Source organism: Takifugu rubripes, chromosome 17, assembly GCF_901000725.2.
Source record: "Takifugu rubripes chromosome 17, fTakRub1.2, whole genome shotgun sequence".
Lineage (NCBI taxonomy): Eukaryota > Metazoa > Chordata > Actinopteri > Tetraodontiformes > Tetraodontidae > Takifugu > Takifugu rubripes.
In genome coordinates this window covers 2770551-2789076 of record NC_042301.1, presented here as the reverse complement: position 1 = coordinate 2789076, position 18526 = coordinate 2770551, and the positions used below count along the sequence as shown (strand labels likewise).

Here is an 18526-nt window from a genome sequence, read left to right as displayed (position 1 = left end):
CCTGAAGAGAGGATGCGTCGGGAATTGTGAGGAGCCTATTTTTGAGGTGACCACTACAGGGGGGTTACAGACGTGGTGGTCGGGGGATGAAGGGGGCGACCAAGGACGAGATTTATGGATGTAATGAAGACATGGACTTAAAAGCAGTGGGCCTCCTACCACCATCTCGCCTGTTTAGATCTGCTGAGCAGACAGGTGAACCGCTCCCAAACCCAAGATCTTTAGTGCTGCTAGGGAAGATCTTCACACCAGCCTGGTTGTTCCAAAAATTTCTTTCACATTACCACTGTTTGCTAGACAGATATAACATGCAGAAAAATCCAGACATGACAATCTTTTATCTGAATTTGACCTTGAACGGTATTATTATTTTTAAATAATTTATTGCTAGCTAAATACTAGTTATTATTAACAACAGCAACAATAATAATAATAACACTACTACTACTACTAATAATAATACTAATATTAATAGTAAAAAATAATAATGATAATAATTATATAATAATAATAATCATCATGGTTATTAGCATTGTCATTACTCGACCTGGCAAATTTTATTAAAATTTTAAAGATGATATAAAAAAAAGAGATAGGATTAAAAATGACAGTGGTGTATAAAGCAGGACTCTTTATGAGAGATGTTGAAGACTGAGAGCGGTGAAGCACTAGAGCATGCAAAATATGTGGTGGCAGACAGAGCAAGAAACAGAGAGCAGAAGGCTTGTAAATGTTGAATGAGAGAAGTATACATGGCATTGCGACTCACTGGAGTTGCCCTAGCACTTGTGAGGGCAAGTGTCTTCCACAAACACACACTCACACACACACAGACTGGCACACTCACACACACACAGACTGGCACACACACACACATATTGCTTTTTTGGTAAATTAACATTTACTCGACACAGTGCCACCTACTTGGTGGTACCAATTATGCATATTCATACCCGGAAAGACCAGTCTTTTGTTTATAATACACATATAGGTGTATAAATACTTATGTATCTTTACTGGAAATGTAAGAATGGATTTTGATGCCATTAAACATCATTGTTATGACCTTAAGTACTTTACAGATCTTAAGTAAATTACAGTACAGACCATTTTTTTTCAGTGGTTGTGAGAAAGCCTTAAAATGATGCACATTTTAGAGTAGAAAGCACATACATGCACACAATAACTTATTATTTGGGCAACTAAATCAAAATTATAGCCATTAAAATTTGTACTCTGGTCGGTTTAGGTTTTACCTCTGTTTCTCAAAAGCTTCTATGAATGGAGCACCTCAGACAAGTATAATGCTTTTTTCTTGCTCTTGTTGGGTTGGTAAATTATTGATGTGTTTTAACCTCCGGATGACCTCAGTTCACTGGTCAGAGAGAGACAGAGAGTGTGATGGAGGAGAGAAAAGAGACTTCAGCGTCTGCTACAGCTGGATGATGTTCAATTCCTTAAATGTTCGAGTAAAAAAGTCCCGTCTAGCACCCATGCAGTGTAAGGATCTTTTTATTTCATTTCATGCTGTGCCTAGTCAGAAAGACAGAACAGGAGGTGAGGGCAGGGATGTTGGGGAGAGGTACAAACAAGCAATTATACAGCTGCAGCAACAGACAAAATACAATCAGGCATCACTTTTTAGGTGTGTTTATGCGTGTCTGCATGTTTGAGAGCCTGTAACAGAACAGTTGAAGCAGAAACGTGGCCGCAACGTTTCCTACATCAGGTCAGAGCAGCTCATGATGTTCAAAGACCACATGATGATGCTCAAGAACTAGGGCCACCTGTCTTGTGGACAGGCGTCGGTCAAAGTCAGAGAAAGCAGGCCAGGTAATTCCTGGGCTGACACGGGAACTCACACCCCACACCGAGAGACCAGCTAACTCAAGTTCAATCGGTGCCCAGCCTCCAGGACAAAAGGTCAAACACTGGCTTAAATAACATTCCACCACTCTGCCTTCAAAGCAAAAGAGAAATCCAAATATTCATGCATTATTAAGGACACTTGCATCAGTGTTATCTGTGCATGTGCTGTATAGCTACAGTAATAGTAATGCTATAACAGCCAGTAAAACAGAAGGACAGCTTCTTTGCCATCTTGTTTGCTCTTTTTTCCTCCACATGAGGCCTTTATTACATCAACAGTTATCTCTCATGTCCCACTGACTGATGTTCTGCTGAAAGGTCATGAAACACCCAGGCATCTGGTTATCTGCTCCTTACAGGACAGAATTAGATCTTAATACATACAGTACAAACCCATCTGCTTGGCTATAACTGTCTCCTGGTTAACTAAAAGTATAAAGACCTTTATCTATAAATATGCTCTATCTAAACACAGACAACAAGAACATTTCCATGTTCGCACTTTACAATGTAATTTTTGTAAATAACTGAGTATAAACTGGGATAAATAATAGCTTATTTGGAGAATGGTTCTAAACTTCCTCTTCAGTTTGGGACAGAATTAGAGAAATTGAAGCGTTATAAGGGGAATCAAAGCAGCTTTATATATTTCCCACATTTAAGTTCGGAACACTTTCTGCACAGAGGGGAACCGCATGGACAGCCGTGAGTAAATTTGACTGACTTCAGGAGTCGGAGTGTGTGTGTGTATGTGTGTGTGTGTTTGAGAGAGAGAAAACGCAAGAGAAAGACTGATTCTAAAGTTTGGACATGTGTCAGCAGACTTGCAAGTGTTGGCCCCTGACACAACCTCACACACACACATTCACACCCACACACACAGGCCCAACGGCACACATACAGAGGTTTGTGACACATCCCTGAGGCCGATCAGTCCATTGTGCATGCTCTCCAGTGAGCCATAGTTTTACATATATTAAAATGAGCCTTAGGTATGGAGCTTTCCCTTAAGACTCGCTGCCCTCAGTCACAGTGTGCATGGACGTTCACACATACCGCGCTGCAAAAAGCTGGAATCTGCGCGTAAGGACTAAAATGTGGAGAAGGCAACAGACCATGACATACCAAGTGTCCTTGGTATTTCAATTGAAAGTAAAACTTTTCTACATTTTGGGTTTTTTTTCAAAGCCAATCTTAACTTTAAAAAAGTATTTGGACTCGTGCACCACCTTGTTCTCTACCAGAGGCCTAAAAGTCTGACGGTTACATTTGTCATGTTCTTTCTTGTGATAGGAAGAAGGAGCTTGAAGGTCCCCGGGACCTTCGCTAACTCGTTCTTCACCACATCTGCGGGTTTATATCTATTTCACTTCTGTAATGTTCAATCAAGACAATGTATGTAGTATTTTCTCTTCCAGCCCCGCCCATTTGTCCTGTTAACCTTTTCATCTGCCTATGGCTCACTCTGTGCAGATGTTTGTTCAACATCCCGTGCACATTGCAGAGCGCACGCTTGCATGCTGTGTATGGTTTTTAGAAGGGTGTGTTAAGTAAAGAAAGTGCTGTTTTGTCATTCACATCATTATTTTCAATCCTTTTGCTATTTGTCAAGACGTGCAATTCCAATATGAAGGGATTGAAGAGTTTACATGCTTACCAGAGTATGTCCCGGTCAGCTGTAGCTCAGGTTTGGTATTACTTTGACCTGCAAGTAGAAAAACAACCAATTAATGAAATTAAGGTGAGGATAAGGGGGCACTCTTCTTTGTACCACCCATCACCCCAGGTTAGGGAGCAAGGAAAACCCCAAACCTTCAGTTCATTTGATGCCATGTAGAGCATGACGAAGCAACTGTGTTGAACCCAAAAAGCAGACTCAGGGTTCTTGAGCTTGGTTTTGACCACATATTCTTGGTTTTGAGTGAGCCAGGGCGTCTTTCAGTTTATATATATTGAATTAACAGCGAGGCTGGTTCCAATGCAACATAGCACCATGATGATGAAACCATGTTTTTGTTTCTTCTCCAGTTTAATCCAAATATTTTAAGGAACCCTGTAGCTCCATCCATATTTTCTCTTTAACTTCTTCCTTTCTTAGAAACAATATGGGATACTGTGAAGATGAATGGGCTTCCATACACTTTTATCAGAGTATACAGATGCTGCTGCAGCTACAATTAAGCTAAGGGATCCTTTTGTTGACTTCTTGATGCCCTGGTCTAGCTCACCCATTTGGACCTTGAGGCAGAAACAAGAAGACTGGTATTTGTCCAATTGAGAAGACTGATGTCCGTGTCGGAGCAAATGATTTACTTGTGGCATGTGAAAATTGATGTAAAGCCATCGCAAAACATAAAAGAGCAATAGAACAACACAAGCTGCAGAAACATGCTGTTTTGGGTTTTGTGCCTGTGAATACGGAGAACCACTCAGCATGTTTTGCTGCTAAGAACCAATTGATTCCTGGATGGTAAAGGACTTCCATTCAGAGGTGATGTGACACACAGCCACTGTTATACACAATACAACAGGAATCAATGAAGGACCACCAAGGTCATGGTAGTTCTAAGAGGTCTAGCGGAGAGACAACTGGGATATTAACACCTCAGACCTTGGAAGACAGATGAATTTCTTTTGGACACAGTGACATTCTTAAAAGATTAGAAGCATCTGTAAGAGGGAAAACAAGCTTAAAAACCACAAACATCTTTTGGTTTTCTCGAAATCCAACTACTATTGTGGTCCAAAGCTCCAACGCTGGCAAGCTTGGTGCACTTGAATGTGCTGAAAGAAAGCAAAGCAGCCCTTTGCAATTACTAACTTATAAAGTACAATGATAGAAGGGCCATGGATTGAAAATGGCTTTCAAAAAGCACCAGACTGCTCTCACCCTATTACGCAACCAGAGCAGGTTACTGTCAGAGCAGTGGGAGGACCAGGTCGAGGTGGAACTGGCTGAGGAGAAGGTGTGACTTGGAGGTGGAGGGAGAATTCCATAGCAACAAGAAGGCAGACCGTAGCAACCACTGCTACTGTGTAGTGGATACCATACATATCTGACAGATAAAGGCTCTCTGGGAACCACCAGTTAACCAGTACTCTACTGGGATAGTATGGCACTATCAGGCATCTCCAAGCATGATGGAGCTTGGCCAAAATGCTGGAATTTCAACAGAAAACAGGTTTTCCTTACAGCTTCCACCCAAAGCCCATTAAAGATCAAATTAACGGCAACAACTTGAGGGGTTAAGGGTTAATAATCCATGAACAAAAAAACAACAAAACAACTATTTTGGACAAAACTAATGTTCACGGTGGCGGTAAAGGGGGCAACACAATTGCTTTTATGAATCCTCAAATCCTAATTAGTGCCCAGACAAAGACAATGATCCTGAAATTACTGGGTCTGGATGGAAATAACCATCCTATTTATTATCTACAGTAATACAGTGACAAGCAGTGAATTCTGAACATCAGTTTGTCGGGGCTTGACTTTATTGGACATACCTGGAAAAATGATATGAAATATATTGCTGTCCCATCGCCATAAGATACTCTATTTTCCGTGTAAAGGGTTAGACAAGGAGAACCGCTATGCCTCAACAGTTTTAGACAGACTACAGCCGACTGAGGCTTTTCCTGATCCGTGGCATGGAACAGGACCTCAACCCTGTCTTTTAGTCACCTTTGTGTGTTTCATTGAGTGTGTTGGCTCAGTGGAGTGCTATGGAGATGCTTTCTCAATGGGAAGTCTAGAGGTAATAGATTTGAGATCATTGATTTGAAGACTTCTCCTTATCGACCATGATGTTCTGCAGTGGGTCATAAACCACACGGAATGTTTGTTATTTGCATTCCGATTATGCACTTATGGTATGGATTAAGCAGGCTTCATTCCATCTCGTGTGTTGTCACCCGCAGCTTTGGCAAATATGAATGTGGCGTATTAGATTTGAGCAGTAGAGCTGAAAGCCAGTTCCTCCCGTATCTCCCTCTGGCATTAGAAACGCATATAAAATGGCAGCCATATTGGTTGGGGAGCTACAACGTGAAGAGAACAGAAACACCACAATGCAGCCTTACTAATGTACTCAAATGTTTAATATCGGTGTTATTCATGTTTCTTTCTGTTGTAAAGACTAGCCACACCCAACCAGCGCTCTGTTGTGAAGGCTTTGGCCTTGGACAACTGGACAATGTGTCGGAGTCTATTAGATGGACAGAGAGACAGAGACAGAAGGAGGATGACAGATATAATGGCAGGAAGAGTGATGCATCCTTAGTGACTCTACTTTCCCGCCTTATTACAGTCATTCCTGACAGACACTGACAGCAGAGGTGGGGGTGAAGCAGTCGCTCACACATAACACCCAACATTACTGAGTCATTTAAAACACATTTTACCTTTTGTAAATGTTAAAAAAAGCAAAGCTTACAATAAAGGTTCGCCGTATTGATATTAGGCTCTCTGTTACTACTGAACAGGTGCGTACACAGTTCCTTTCAATTTCATTCATAGCATTTGTTAGGACTGGGATTGTCCTCTTTTATAGACCCTGACACATGAGCAGCCCTCCTGTAGAACAGAGAAAAACCTTGGACAACGATTTAACTGTTGGACTGATGGTCACAAAAAGAAAAATTAAAGTCCTAAGATTATTTTCGAACAGCACAATGTCATCTGCAAACACTGTTCATAAGGGTGAGCATCCTGGCTGCGCTGCCAACAGCTACAGGAGCCATGTACAAGTTTTGTTTACGTTCCAACCCTCACCCGTGGGACGGCGACCAGAAGAACGAGATCACCCATACCAGTGGCCAAAATGTCATGGATGAAATGTGTGGCTGTGATAAAGATTAAGATGAAGGGGAGATGCACAAGGCAACTTCCTGATAATGTAAATTAATGTACAGAGTGAAATCTACGCCTAGCCGTCACATTTAATGGTCAACTGAGGTCATGGATTATTTTGTAGATATTGTATAGATAATATTTAATTGTTTATTAGTCTTTTGACAAATCCATTGCACTGTAAATACACTGTAATGCACCACTGGACTCTTTCCCTTAGTTATTGTATTTGTCTCCTATTAACAGCTGTATGTAGTGCATTTGGTAAGTATGCCTCCTTGATGCCTCCTTAATGCCTCCTTGATGCCTCCTTGATGGTATGGTTAACTTCATGATGAGATGGTATGGTATCAGTTTTATAAATGGTTTCCTTTTACCTCTATAATTTGCAAAATGCAAGTTATAAAAGAAAAAGACTGAGGTTGAGCAAGAAAATGGAAATACTCTGACAAGGAGAACGGTAGAATTAATGTAGTAATTCACACATTCGAACCACGATTAAACAATGCAACACGAATTTAACAGCCACTGTTGTGGGCAAAGTATAATTTAGCATAAGATAAACAATATTATTTGACCTGTTTGGGTGTATTCCTGTCTCCAACAGGACAAAATGGATGACTGTGGTATTTGTTACTTTATTTTTAACAACGCTGTGTAACACATGTGAAATACCAAAACACAGCCAAACCTAAAGCTAAAATACTGATGCGAGGGGCAAAGTAGAAACGTGACCTGGAGAACAGACAGATGCTTTATCTATTTATTTCCCTCCGTGGATTTAAACCACCGTTCTCTCCTTTCTTTCTCCCCTCAAATGTGACACTGGGGAATCCCCCTCTTTCCACTCTCCCTTGATGGAGAGCAAACGCAATTACTGATATATTGCCGGAGGGTCTATGAATTTGAGTGGTGAGGGTGAGGGGGTTGAAAGCTAACAATTATGGGAATTGTCATTTTCCCATCATTTGTCTGTGTTTGTAAACTATTAATGTCAAGTACTCTCTCCTTCTCTTTCTGTCATTCCTTCTGCCTTCTTAAGGAACACACCGTCTCACCCATACTTGACTCCCATGCATGTGTGAATGCGCTCCTGGCAGACAGCTCGTGTATGACCGGTTCCTCTGGGCTGTGTGTGTTTGCAGATGAATAAATGGTTAATGGTTTGTATCTAACGCTTTACCTTCTGTTAGTAAGGCCCAAATCCCCTCTCCTCCTTCCCAAAGAAAAAAAGAACTGGAGCAATTCTTATTAAATTGAATTCTTAATTTTCCAAACATTCCCAGTTTTGCTTGTACATGTGAGCACAAATGAATGTATTTAATGTCAACGACACTCCTTTGCCTTAGCCACACAGGCGGAGTGACGAGGACACTAGAGTTGGGTTGTTTAAAATGTTTTAATGTTAAGTTGTTACCATGGGAAACAAGCAACCGGGTCCAAATTCAAACATGATAATCCAAATATGAGGCTCTGGCACAGGAGGGAAAGAGAGACGGCTAACACACAGGCTAGAAGTGGGGATGATCAGGAATAGGTGAAGCACATGAGGGTAGGGGCAAGAAGAGCAACCGCACAGCAGACACATCCTTTTGTTTGATCGTGCACCTTTGAAAGAGGATTTTCATGCTTTCATTTTGTCTTCTGGCAAACGGCAGAGAACATGGAGGTCGTGGCAGTCAGGGATAGAGGCCTCGGACCAATGGCCGATGGTCTGAGGTTCGCTTCCCTTGCTGTGTGAAAACCCAAGATTGTCCATGTGACCCCAGGCAGGAAGTCTGGAAGTGAAGATGGGATGAATTTGTGACCCAGAGCATTTTGTACTTGCAGCTTTGACAATGATCACCAGCTAAACTTCCCCAGGGCTCTTTACTTACTTCTTTCTTTACTTCCCTCTCTCTCACACAGAAACACTCTTCAATTGAAACTTAGGATTCTGATTTGGAATTGTGGCGGGGATTTTTTTCCCAACCATCTGTCTTTACTGAAATCTTAAAATCCAAACTTTTAATGTAACAAATCAGCGAATGCATTGACTCACACTTGCAGTACACAAAGGAGGGATCATTTCTCCTTTCTGCCCACTGTTGTCACACCTTAATCAACCCCTTTTACAAAATAGACTCATGAACCCTCTGATTGCGCAAGCATTCACCCAGATACTCCCCTAATATCCATATAATATGAACAATCACCACTGTATTCAACCAAAATCTACAAAAAATAAAAGAACGCACCACCTTAGGCCTCTGAAGTGCAAGTGTCCATTCCTTGTTTCTTCTCCTGGGCTCCGTACCCCGGCTCTAAGACTGATCCCAGCCGCCCTTGAGAGGGAAACTCATTTCAACTGCTTGTACTTGAGATCGTATTCTTTCGGGTCACCACCCACATTGTAATGACCATAGGAACACAGATTGAACAGCAAATTGGAACCTCTGGCGTCTGGTTGAAATCTTTCTTACTCAAATGTCACTGCAGAAGCGGCACCAACCTATCTATCAATCCCCTTCTTCATTAAGAAGAACTCTTCCACATTAGACAGCACCTTCTCCCCGTCCTGAACCGGACATCTCACCCCTTTTCTGACTGAGAACCAGAATTGCTAGCTGGGTATCCAGAAATACTCAAAACATAAATAGTGCAATAAAAAAGCTTAAATGTGACACAGGACTTGACACATGCATTCAGTTATCTACGAGCGCGGTTCATATGGAAATATTCAATTAGCAATAATGGAAATTAGTATTGACGATACCTAATCTTGTGTAGGAAACCGCTGTCGATGTAACTGCAGCCCTACCAGCACGCTAAAGACTTTGAACGCTGTCCATCTTTCTTAGAGCGGAGTCTCGCCAGAAGAGATTTTAAGAGGGTTGCGACCCTTCAGTGGAAACACGTACAAAGCACAATTGCACTTTGTAGAGATTTCAGAAATATCGCTTTTATTTTGCAAAAAGCTGTAATGGAAAAATGGCTACAGGCAGCGAGCTCGCCCCTCACTGCGTTGCGCAGCATATCTTTCTACATCATATCAAATATCTATAAGTTCTGGGGTTTTGAGTGTAAAGTGATAACAGAGTTATATTGATTTTACCCAATGCAACATACCAAAAAGTGGGAAAAAAAGGGAAAGGGTGTAAACTGGGTGTAAATATGAAAGATGTTTTACTTTTAAACCTTTAAAGCCATTTAGCATTAAAGAATCTGTTTTTCACAGCTGATGTGAAAGCACAATTTCGTTTGATGGGTTTACGGCAACTTAACCGCCTCTTTTGTTGGTATGCTAACTGCTATCTGTTATTGCACCACCAGCAATAAGTGTTACTAAAAAATTTAGATATACTGTATGACACATGACATCCCTCCATATTTGGTTTCATCCCTCTTTCTTCTAGTTTTGAATAATGGATAGTGAGGTATTTTTTGTGTGAGTCTCTAGCTAGCCTAAACATGACTCAGTTACATACCGTATCCTCTCTCTCTCTTTCTCTCTCTTTCTGTCTGTCTCTCACATTCTCAGACACACACACACACACACACACACACACACACACACCCTTCATTGCAAGGTTCAATGAAAGGTCACTTTTGCTATTTAAATGTTGCAAGAGAAAAAGTGGATGGTAAGTGTCTGTGTGGAGCATTATTCAGACCCCATCAGATGACATCTTTAATATTAAATATTGTATGTGTGTGTGTGTGTGTGTGTGTGTGTGCACATGTGTTCATGTTTGTGTGTGTTTAAGTGTGCATGTTCAATCCCTTCTAAATAAAAAAAATGCCCTGGTGATCCCTCCATAATCTATTTAAAGCAATTAACGCACACTTTCACACACTGGTGGGGACCGGTGCCCCAACACCAGGAGGAGCTACGACCCATCAGAGAGACTTACAACCAAACGGCTTGTATCGCGATATTACAGCATCTGAATGGGAGCTAGCTAACACAGAAGTGCTATGGAAAAGGGGTCAGAATAACAGGGGTTGAATCATCATTCATATCCGACATTGTGCAAGCCCCAGTAATGACGAAGAGCCTAAAACGATGCAGAGAGGCTGAAGAAAAGAAGAGCTGACCTGAGCTAAATCACAATGCCTGGTACTGAAGATCCACGAGCCGACCACAGCGACCTCCCTTACCATCACAGTGGCAGACATCCTAGAAGAGGTCTCAAGCATTAAGAGCTGCACAAAACCAGCTCCACGCATGACCCATATCTAGTGGCTAACAGCTGATTGCCCTCTACGAATGTCTGGAATATCAAATGAACCAGCAGCAAATGGATGGGACCTCCCTCCAGGGGGGGAAACTGGAGGTTTCCAGAAGTGGGGGAATCTCATGCAGCTACAGCTGGCTTACCTGCCTCAGCACAATGGATGGATGTTCTTGTGTGGCATCGTAATAGCTAAGATAAGCAGGCACGTGGCTTATTAAATGAGCAAAGCGTAGGAGGAAATCAGTTAGGACACAAGAGGCTGACTATGAGAACACCTACGACTCACTGCATGGCACACGGATAACCGTCAAGAGAGACATGTACCCTAAATAAACACCCAAATCCCACCAAAGGGTAAGTCCGGACCTGAGAAGACAGCTAAATTGAAAGAACAAGGTCCAGGCGATAAACACCACCCCCCTACCAGCCACCAGATACCTTCCTGGTATGCTAACCAGGATGTTTTTGATGGGATAAAGATATGGAACACAGGCAGAACATCATGTGTATGGACGACTCAACAGTGATACTCGATATACGTGTGATTTGGGACACTTGTTTGATTGGCCGAGAAGGAAAAGAGGAAAATTTTAAGAGCTGACTCTGATTAATGGCTTTGCCTAAAGTGGTTAATTTTTGGATTTGGTATATAGAACAGAAGAAATACAGTTTTTAAGATATCTGGGGTGAACAAGCTCAGCACACTGGATACGATAAAAGAATTTTCTTTGACTTATCAGTTGTGCCTCATCTATATTGCAGTTCTGTTCTCAGATTCTCTTCTTCTTTCTTTTTTCTTCTCTTAATTGAAAGGCCATGGCGAGGGACACAGGCAGCAAATAGCCTGATCAATATGATGCCCGACGTGTTAATTGATTGTCCGTATGACGGAGAGTGTTGGGAAGTGTTTGAGTGACAGGGAAATAGAGACGGAGAGAGAGGTAGAATTCATGCTCCCACTTACTGTGGTGTTCAATCAGTCTAATTCATTCTCGCCCTGAGAGTGATGTGAGGTTGCAGGACGATTCATTTTCTCTGCAGGCTCCAATCAAGACTATTCCCACCATTCCCTGCAGTAATAATAACAGCATATGAAATGAGAAGATCCATAACATTTGAATGCTCCACACTAAGGGCCAAATGAGTTGCGATGCGTTTGAATCATCCCAGATAATATTTCATACGGAGAGTCTCGTATCACATTATCGCCGCGATTTGTGCAAATTAATCATTGGATTAATTTATTGTTTATGCCGCGGTTGCTACGCATACGCACTTGTCCTTTACAGTCCGCATTTATGGCTAGCATAATGTCTGGACACGAAGCAATTTAGACCCTAACGGCTTACTGCCGGTAAGCTGTAAATCCTGACGACAATCTTAGGTAGACAGGCAGAGATCTGGGACTCCGGGGTCTCATCTTTTACTACATCTAATCTGTAATTACCTTGTAATTACATATAAATAGGTATGGACACATATGTGTGTAGTATGTACGGATTTAAAGATATTCAATGCTAAATTCAAGTGTTCAGAAAGGTGTCAGGATAAATTCCAATTATCTGCTTTCATCGCTGCGACATCAACGCGAAAGGTGATTCATCTTTTTCATGCGAAGACTTTTTTTTGTGTGTGTTAAAACCTGTTTAGTATGTGTGTGTGTGTGTGTGTGTGTGTGTGTGTATGTGTGTGCGTGCGTGTGTGTGTGTGATCAATATAAGTGTGGTAGGAGTTTTAAAACGGCGCCAGTCTGGAAATAGGTCCATTAGGGCTTTTAGTCACACAAACAATTCTGACTCACACTCTTTTTCATTCTTTTACTTTACCATCTCTCTCTCTCTCTCTCTCTTACCTCCAAACTTCTTTTGAGCCAATTAGTGCATAGTGTGTTCCAGTAGAAGACAATGTGTCTGCTTCAAATCCAGAGAGGAGGCTTCTTTAAACTCTCTCCAGAGAGAGGGAGAGAAAGAGAGAAAAAAAGAGAGAGAGAGAGAGAGAGAGAGAGGGGCTGATTTGAATCATGATATTGCCTCTTTCAGACTACACACTCATTTTCTTCTTTTTTATTACCCAGAAAGTGTCATTTTACTTAACAACACTGCCTGGACTTGGAAATCAGATTATAGTGATGATTTCCCAGTACTGCTGAGGACAAACATACTGGAGACTCACATTATACACACACCTTCAGTTCCAGGATGATAAAATGGGTAAACAAATCCCATTTGCACAAAGGGACTACACAAAGAGGGCATGTGCAGCAGAATATTGTAATATTTCCTGCAGTTTTCAGACTCTTTCACGTCGTGACTACTTAATTGAAGCACCTTTAGCGTCAATTACAGCTTCCAGTGTTCTTAGTAATGATGTATGACATTCGATCTCGGTCTAATCAGACCACAGAGTCCAGAATCTTCTCCAGATTTATAATCTGCATCTGAGCTCTGGACGAGCTTCACAGGTTGGTTTTCACCCTGATATTGTCTGCGAGGAGACCTTCTATAGATGGGCGTCTATACAATCAGTCAGCTGACTAGACCACAGATGGACGAAACATCTCCAAGATGATCTGGAGAAACAGATGGTTCCTGGAGCTAGAGGTGAAAGGTCACATTCTAAATTTGTTGTTTGCTGTATATTGTAAAGAATTCTCTTATGCATCTCGAAAAAAGATCAAATTTTCTCTGCATCTCATCTACAATGACCATATCTCGTGTTCCATACATATTTATGCAATATTCAGATTGTGTCTTTTGAAAGTCTGTTTTTATTCGAGAACGTCGGGCTGTTTTGAATGATTTTTATTTTAGCATAAGGCCACAGCATCAGAAAATGTGAATAAAGAGAAAGTCCACTGAGAATGAGAACCTTCTTTTCAATGAGCAGTTACAAGGAACTGAAGGTGAAGCAGGACACAGCATCAGAAGGCAGTCGAGAAAAGGAACTGCAAAGAAGCAGAGGGAAAGGAGGGGAAAGTGTGTAATAGCCATGTAATATATATTATTTATAATCTATACATATTTCCTCATGTCCACTCATCATTCCTGAGCCTCACGCACAAGGAAAGAACAAATCTCCAGCATTTTTTCCAAAAAATGAGTGTTAACTTTGTGTTTCTGACGGAGAAGCTTCCACTTCCACTCACTTTTCTTCTCTTTTGCTACTTTTAAATATACGAGAACCACTAATCACTCACTTCAGACAGATTTAGCGCCCGCTTTCTGAGGGTTATTAGAGGAGACTTTTCACTATTTTAATCACAGTTCTTCTTTTTTTTTTGATTCCCAAAAAGAGAGATCTGCATGAAAAAGGACAAGGACAAAACAGTCTCAGCCCTTCACGAGGAGGCTGCTGTTCTCTCAGCAGCCTGTTTCTTGAGTCACGGCTCCATTTACAGATGCGAGCAGAGACATGTCTCCGCTGTGGGAATAAAACGGCAGAAATCCTTGAAAGGAGGATAAAATGGCCGAGGTGGAGAACGCGTCTTTAGTCATTTGAAAAAGTATTTTCTGTCTCCTTTAGTTGTGGGTGCGAACACAAGTGAGAATTGTGTTCAATAAACATTTTATTTGCAGAGGAAAATAACAGAATTACCGTGCATTCAGTCTGGTATTTACATTCTATTTCGGATTTCCATTCACGGCACAGAATTCCCAACATTCTTAGTCCAGCTTGAAGATATTTGACAAAACCTCTGCTTAAAGAATCAGGAATTTCAATGGAATGAAATTAAATGCACCAAAGATTTGCCAAGCAAGGAACAAATCCCTCAAAAAATCCGAGGAATCACCGGGAAACAAAGCTTATTTATAACAATACATCTCAGGGTCAGCTGACCCAAAAGAGTCAGGAGCCTTTAAACCAAATTGAGTCTAAACCTTTCTCAAACTCTGATCTATCCATTAAAAGAATCTTACGTGATTAGTAAAACAGAAAAAGGGCCAGGATTTTTTTTTTCTCTCCCCACACGTCCGTAACTCGGCACACCAAAGCGAAATTCTTCAATAAGTCAACAAATCTACAGATGAGGCCAGATCCAAAGCTGCTGCCGGGAGACGAGCGGCAGCAATGATGCAACCATGAACAGCCGAGCAGAAATCTGATAACGAAAGTGGGATTCAATCAGTTCTGCCTCCGTCTGCTCGCGCAGACACAACAGGAGCTGGTTCAACAAGGAAAGACAGACGGCCGCGCACGGCCACATCCTGAAAAAACAAGAATATCAAAACAGAGGTTAGAAAAGAAAGAAAAACAATTAAACACACCAGCGTGCACATGCACACACACTTTGGGATTAATTTGGGATTACAGTGAAAACTAATTTATCTGTCATGTAAATGTGGCGACTCTCTGAGGAGTTTTAAAACTTCTTCACCAGTACATCAAATAAAATTTATTTTGGGTGGGACGACAACCCCGGTGCTCGATAAGACAACACGGCGCTAATTAAAATGGGAAATACCGGAACAATCTGTATTCCGTTTAAGCTTGGCAAAATTCTGATTAGGCGGAGGTGGCGATTGCCGATTTCCTAATGAAGCAGTGAATGATATCTTTAGCAGGCGGGGGGGGGGGGGGGGGGGTTGACCTCAGAAAAAGAAAAAAAATAAAGGTTAAGGTGTGTTTCCCACCCTGCCTAAAGCCAAAATCAGCCATCCCAGCCACAGGCGGGAAGAAAATAGGACGAAAATAGGACGTCGCCGTACATTCGAGCAGATCGTGATTGATTCGATTGGTTGGTTAGTGTAATAGTTTGTGTAATACTAGTGTATTACATGAACAATGGCAATAAACCTTCTTCTGATTCTGGTAATAGCCCACGCCAGCCCAGCCGGGGTCAAAGGTCAGCCACTTGTTGAAAGAGTTTAGCGCTCAGGTGGGCGCCGACCAAACGGTTCACTTCATATCCGATGGGCCACGAGCCTACGGAGACTAAAAGCTCTTCATCAGGTGCTGCACACAGCGGCCCTGAAAGGAGCCCCCCCCCCACCATCATCATGGACCCATGGTTAAGGTAAATAAAAATAGAGCTTGAATAGATTCGTAGCCACCAGGTTCCTGAAGTAAATGTTTTATATAGTGTATCCTCAGCAGAAGTCTCCACCACCTGGGGGACAAAAGAAATGTAACAAACATAAAAATGTTACCAGAAACTGTGTGTGTGTGTGTGTGTGTGTGTGTGTGTGTGTGTGTGTGTGTGTGTGTGTGTGTGTGTGTGTGTAATGGCACCACGATATCCAGACCCATTAATGTGTCGGTCCTCCTCCAGATCGATGTTTTTCACCGTTTACTCGACTTCTGCTTTGAGATATCTATTTCTTCTGCAATATTAACACCGACAATCTAATGTTGTTGATTCTCTAACAGGGTTTCGTGTGTTGCTTCAAGCCAGACAGACGGAGAGGCAGACAGACAGAGAGGAAGACAGACAGAGAGGCAGACAGGATTTCTGCTTCCCGTAGTGCTTTAAACATACCGTAGCTTCATTACAGACTTTGGCGCATTAGTGTAAAATATCGTCTCTTTACACATATTAAAGAAAACATCTCATTCTCACTTTGTTGCCAAATCAAATCCATAACTCAGTACTTTATTGCCCCGACTAATTAGCATTGTGAAAACTTTCATAATTGAATAGTGCTGCCAACCCGCTCCCGCTTGACCCGCCTGAATTAAGAGACGCTCCCATCAAATTGAATTGCCAGAGAAAACAAATGAGACGTATGAAGCCGTTTGTCTGAAGTCAGGTAATAAGACGGGAATCACAATCGCTGCGGTTGGCGAGATGAAAGTCATTACTAACGCTTTACATGAGGATACGGAGCTGATGAAAGCGTATAATCGATTTCATCATTTGTCAGTATAGAACAAGAGTAATTCTTTAAACTCTATGGGATAAAAACTATTCCTGTACTTGTTAAATCATGTTCTCATGAAATGCTTCAAATGATGGTCTCATCGAGTAGGTGGAACCCTGCCGACGCTCCGATGGTCCATTTGTACGCTTTAGCAACAGAATTCCACTTCTCTTGATGAGTAGGGTTCATCAAATGGCTTCGGATGTTCAACTAATGGCAAGTGTGGGATGTCATGCATCCGAAGTATCTGACGTATGAACAGGCGCTCGAGTCTGAACCAGCAAACCAAACCTGGATCACACAAATTTACAATTGACTCATCAAAGAAGTCGAAGGTTTCCTCCCATTTTCTGGGTTCTTATAAATTCATAACCAGCACCTTCAATTCAACCTTCATATTCTGACCTAAAATGTCTGAAGGGCGGACCATTAAAATGCCAGAAATGGAACCCAGGAACTTTCAACTCTGTCACACTTGCAGTTTTTCCTGTGAAACGTGGAGAAATGTAATTATAACCCAGTAGCATTTTTCCTTGAGCTAAACTAAATGGAAAATATATTGTCTTTTCAGACAACAATGAATATTTGACCGTCTGGCAGTCAGCACAAAACTCCACATGCGCCTAAATGCCATTACTTATTCAGGAAGTTTATTGGTTTGTTAATAATTGATCACCTAATTAAGGGGAAGCTTGTGAGAGAAGGGGATGAATGCCTCTTTACAAGTGGACCTTTGGTGAGTGGATGGTTTGGGGAGCGCGACAGAGAGGCGTCGATGAGACTAGCTCATCGCCATCATGCAAAGTCTCTTTTTAGCTAAATTAAGCCGATCGGTGTTCATCTTATGGGTCCTCTGTCGAGCGCCCAGGAGAAGTTCCAGCCCAGATGACACCGAATCACCCTGATTCTGCAATTTAAGTTGTTTTTTGGGTTTTTTTCCAGGTCAGGAAATAGCTTCTGATTAAAAATAAACAATGTTTAATGGAGTGATGAGTTATTGGTCAAAATAGCGATCTGATGTTGGTTACACCACATCAGAGACGCTCATGACCAGATAATGGTGCCATCTGACCTGGTGTTGGGCCGGAACAGTCGAAGAGGGAAGAGCTGACGCTTCCCTAAAGGTTCCCCGTCGTTCATACATGACCAAAAGTAAAGGAGAAAGACTTTAATGTCTGCCTCATCAAACAGGCTCCGTCATGTTGAAGTGCAGTTAAAAATCATGCAGATCAAACTACTATTGATAATTTATTTGTCTCATTTTTTTTCTGTAATTTTGATTGAGGGCAACGAACAGCCGGGAAGGAAGGAACTTTGATTTCCCCCCCCCCCACACACACACACACTTACTGTAAGGAGGCCGAAGATCATTAAATTGAACTGTTTGCAGGTTCATTTTAAAAGGAAGTTGTGACGCTGATCGCTTGAAGAGGCTGAGAACTGGAATTAGCAATGCAGAAGCAGGGAATTAAATAGAATTATATATCAGAGAACTACGTCATGTTGAAGTGCAGTTAAAAATCATGCAGATCAAACTACTATTGATAATTTATTTGTCTCATTTTTTTCTGTAATTTTGATTGAGGGCAACGAACAGTAACGGCTGTATACACTTGACTAAATTTGACTTTAATTACTCTTCCACGTAGCAGTTTCCAAAAGAATTATACACAGCTCTCCACTCTACTTCAAATTGTACGTAACTTCATCCTGAATAGGACAGTTTATTT

The 18526-nt window shown here is 41.6% G+C and overlaps 1 protein-coding gene across 2 annotated transcripts in view; it reads right to left on the bottom strand.

The window, feature by feature from the left end:
* LOC101077958 (teneurin-3-like) overlaps positions 1–18526 on the bottom strand; it is a 126887-nt gene that overhangs the window by 72729 nt on the left and 35632 nt on the right. For both annotated transcript variants that reach the window (XM_029851464.1, XM_029851467.1), the window contains exon 3: positions 3527–3574. The gene's annotated coding sequence lies outside the window, so the exon portion shown is untranslated. The remainder of the gene's footprint in view (positions 1–3526; positions 3575–18526) is intronic.